Source organism: Montipora capricornis, chromosome 10 (assembly GCF_036669925.1).
Source record: "Montipora capricornis isolate CH-2021 chromosome 10, ASM3666992v2, whole genome shotgun sequence".
Lineage (NCBI taxonomy): Eukaryota > Metazoa > Cnidaria > Anthozoa > Scleractinia > Acroporidae > Montipora > Montipora capricornis.
Window position 1 is genome coordinate 2,878,001 of NC_090892.1, and position 5,000 is coordinate 2,883,000.

At 37.3% G+C, this 5,000-nt stretch overlaps 1 pseudogene; it reads left to right on the forward strand.

The window, feature by feature from the left end:
• The window catches only part of LOC138018813 (solute carrier family 15 member 4-like), a 6,455-nt pseudogene that overhangs the window by 1,453 nt on the left and 2 nt on the right, over positions 1–5,000 (forward strand).

The window sequence follows — 5,000 nt, forward strand, 5'->3', positions numbered from 1 at the left end:
GCAGTGAGTTAAAACTTGATTCACCCTGGCCTTCAGTTACGAATTATCTGTTCCAAGGTTTGTTAATATTTTTTGGCATTTGGGTTAAACTCTGTTTTTTTTTGTCATCATTTTATTTTACAAGCAGAAATGGATAACTCCCTATTTTGCCAAAATGGTGTGTGCACAAAATCCGTAATTGAAAATTCCATTGAGATCAAGTTGCTCCATTTCAAAAGTTCTTTAAAATGTACTGAGAGAGATTAGAGAAGACATAGAAACCAAGACAAAGCAGGTGACACACAGACACACATTGCAGACTTTCAAAACATTTTTGACATTTTTGAGTTGGATAAACCAAAATACAGCGGTTTCATTAGAAGCCAGTCACTGGCGGTGTACCGCTGTCTGTTTCTGTTTAGTCAGAAATTTGCCTCTCAGCACTGGCTACTCTGCCTTGATTTTCACTCAAACCTTTGTAAAAGACAAGAGTGGCCGTCGCTTATAAACGTTGATTAGCCCAGGCATCTACTTCAAGAGTTATTGAAAGCCCTGAAAATATATATTAAATTTACATTACAATCAAAATTTTTGGGAATTTTTGGTAAATGGCAAACAACGTTTCTTTTAGAAGACAAACTAACTACTGCCACTAATAATAATATTATTACTTCAGGAACTTGCTACCTCACTCCATTGTTTGGTGGATGGCTGGCTGATGCTTACCTGGGTCGTTACAATACCATCTTTGGTAGTTCACTGTTGTATGTGGCTGGAACAATCATACTTGCTGCAGTACCTTTAAACATTGACATTAATCACAAAAAACTGTCTTGGTCTGATTCTCAGAAACAGCCAAGACTTGCTTTCTTTGTGTGTGCTTTACTGTTGATTGCATTTGGTACTGGAGGAATTAAAGCCAATGTGTCACCCTTTGGGGCCGACCAGATTGAACAGGATGGGCCAAGAGCTGTCCAGACATTTTTCAACTGGTTTTACTGGTTTATTAATGTTGGCTCATTGATCGCTTTTACCCTTGTTGTTAAGGTACAGGAGAATAATTTGTTTGCAGGTTATGCAATTACTGCTGGAACAATGTTTCTTGCTATGATTGTCTTTGTTACTGGTCGCAACAAGTACCTTGTAAAACCACCAGGGGGTAGCCAATTGTCTGAAACTGGAAAGATCATTTATAACGCCATAAAAAATCGTGATTCCCCAGATGCAAAAATGTGGCTGGACAATGCAAAAAGTCGTTTTGGAGGAAAGTATACTGATGGTCAAGTTGAGGATGTTAAATCACTATTGAGAGTCATTCCAGTGTTTATACTGTTCATAGTATATTGGACCATTTATTTTCAGGTATGAGAGCTGTCACCTCTATCTACTTGCAACACAGGTTACATTACAATGCACTATGTCTTCTGACTGTACTGTATAGAGATTGTTAACTCTGAGCAGTCTGTAGGTATTTGCTTATTAAGTATTTTCCAACAAATGATAAACATGATAATTAGTCTAAAATGAAATAATGACAATTGAGGTACTTAATAGAATAAAGTGCCAAATGGACATCTAAATCAGCCAACCACATTGCATGAGACCCGGTTAACCTGTTTTGTGACAGTGTTGCATGTCAATGAAAAACTCTTGATTTGGATTGGAACTTGAGTTTGTGAGTTAACGAGGGTGCAATGATGAGGCAACTTGCTATGTACTAGTGTGCACTACAAACCTACTGATTCACACAGTTATTTGTTGTATTCATCGTCACATCCATCACATGTCAAGAATTCCATTCCTTATTCTCAATTTCTTAGACTTCGACGTCTATGTAGCGATGACTCCGATTTTTCCAGCAAATCAGAGGAGATGTGCCAGTTCTTCGAAAAACGTGGCTATCCTGTCTCTGTGGTCAAAGCGGGCCATCATCGCGCCCAACAGTTTGATCGTCAGTCATCACTACAAACGTTACAAAAAGATAAGAATGACAGAATTCCATTCACCCTCACTTTCCATCCTCATAATCACGCAGTCAAAAGCATCATTCTTAGTAATTTTAAATTACTCCAAAATGATCCCGAGACTGGTAGAATCTTTTCGCAACCTCCACTTATTTCATTCAAACGCGACAAAAACGTAGGCAACTTTTTAGTTAGAAGCACGCTCAAAACTAACGAGCAACCCGGCACTTTCAAATGCGCCCGCTCACGATGCAAAACTTGTCCTTTCATTGTCAACACTAGCAAGATATCGGGACCTAAGCGATCTGTTAAGATCACCGATCGTTTCACATGTACCTCCGCAAATGTCATTTATTGCATAACCTGTACGTTATGCAATAAATTATACATCGGTGAGACAGGTAGACGACTAGGTGACCGATTCCGCGAACACCTTCGCGATGTTGAGAAGAATGACAGGGATGCATCTAAGCCAGTCGCTCGCCATTTTAATCTGCCTAACCACTCCAAAAACCACATGGCTATCTGCGGCCTTTCCCTACATCTAGGTACGACGGAAAGCCGCAAGAATCTGGAACAAAAATTCATCTTTCAAATCGGCACCCTTAATCCTCACGGTATTAACGAACGCTTTTCATTTAACTAATATATTCCTATTTTTCATGTTGCCATGTTACCACCAATAGCGTAGCTCCTACTCTACTAGAAAAACTACACGTAACCCATAATCCCTCGATTCGCTCTGACGAAGGGCTAACGCTCGAAACGCCAGCTTTTAGAATCTCTGTATGGTGGCCAATTTACATTATCAACTCCGTTGATAAAAGCAAATTTTTGTATACTACTTCCCCACCGACGCAGCATCACATTTCATTTAAGCTTGAAATGATCATTGCAGTTATAAGCACTTCTTTAGCGGCAGCAACAGGACCAGATGCTTTAACTCTAAAGGTTCGGTAACACCGTCAGTTGCTTTTTAAAACTACTGAACAGAAGAAGGGTGGCACCCACAAAATGTTTGGTTAATTTTAAAATTTTAAGGGCTTTTTCTAACTTTCAGGTATTTTTAGGATGCATTGCGGTAGTTTCTTCCTTTTAAACACTGATATTTTGTTACTTGACCGACATGTTACATTGCTTCAATCATCATTTGCTACATGCTGGAACATGAGATCTATGTTGAGAAAATTAATTGTGATTATATTGAATTTATTGTTTTTTGTTAGATGCAGACAACTTTCCTGATTCAAGCTTCATACATGAGACTTAAAATATCGACCTCCTTCACTGTTCCAGCTGCATCTCTGTCTATTTTTGACACTATTGCTGTTCTCATGTTCACTCTATAATGGATCATGTAGTGTATCCTCTTCTTCGTTACTTTGGGATCAGGTTTACTCCTCTACGCAGGATTGGTTTTGGTATGCTGTTGGCAGCAGCTTCAGTGGCAGTGGCTGGTGTAGTTGAAATAAAGCGAAGGGAAACAGGCCCTTTAAGAACCAGATGGTTTTTAATGTTACCCGGAATGCTTCAAATTTAAATGTGTTCTGGCAAATTCCTCAGTTTATGTTGATTGGCATCAGTGAGGTCCTAGCAGTTATCACAGGTACACCTCTTACTATTAGTTCAAGAGTGCCAAAATGTAGCAAAATGACTGTTCACATATTTTTTCAGATTAATTATTGGCCTAAATGCAAAGATCATCATCAACTCTTGTCGCACCAGCCCATAAGCCCATGAAAATGCAAAGATCGTGGACCAATAATTGAACTGGAAAAACAAGATATCTATACAATTCTGATATTTAATAATAATAATAATAATAATAATAAATAATAATAAATAGATTCATAATAATAATAATAATAATAAATAATAATAAATAAGAATAATAAATTATAATAATAATAAATAAATAGAGGATATTACACAGTGGCGAGAAGATATGAATTTTATGTTCGAGTGGCAAGAACAATATCTCACTCGTTCAATTTGCTCACTCGTGAGATACTGTTCTGGCCACCAGGACATAAAATTCATATCTTCGAGCCAACGTGTAATATTCTTTTTATTATGTGGAGACTAAATATTGAATATTTCCGATTTTATTGTGTTTCAAAGTAGTCAAGTTCTACAAATACGGCTGGGCTTATAAAAAAAGGTGGGAATCGTGACGTCATTGAACGATATGACACTCACAAAGGTGACATACGGAAAATACGCCACTCGGGTCCCGGATGAAGTGGCGTATGGAATCTGTGAGTGGTTTAGTTCCCAGTAAAACACTTTCCTCCATATAATAAAATAATAAATAATAATAATAATAATAATGATGAGTAATGCAAAAAACTGCCTTGTTGGGAACTGCAAGGATATTGAGTAAAGTGTTGGAAATGTGAAGAGATAATTCTGTTAGCCTTTGGTCATTTGTTATGACACACCAAACAGAAGAAAAAAGGGCAATGGCAACGCCAGAACATGATCTTGAAACTTAATAATAATAATAATTATTATTATACGACTCCTTGGTTTAAGTGTTTTTTTAATTAATTTTCAGTCTTTGTGTTTGTCATTTTAAAAGGTCTGGAGTTTGCATACTCTCAAGCTCCAAGATGTTTAAAGGGACTTGTTATGGGAATGTTCCTTGTTACTAGTTGCCTTGGAAACTATTTGGCCAGTCTTGTTTTTATCGTGCAGAAAGCGAGCAAAGATGATTGGTATCCAAGCGCGGATCCAAACAAAGGACACCTGGAGTACTTCTTTTTCTTGTTAGCTGGATTAATGATACTCAATTTTGTTGTGTGGTTGATTGTTGCTTTGAAATATAAGTACAAAATTGTTCCATAACAAGACATTATCATAGCAAACAGAGAGACATTACAACCATTAGAGGGAGATGTACGACTGGAAGAGTAATCAACGTTAATTACAAAACAGGTCCATAGCAATGATTAATTACATGAAAGTTAGAAATTTCAAGGCAAATGAAAGGTATAGATTATATATACAGGAGAAAGGAACACATACCGTGCATTTTACCTTTCGACACACCCATCC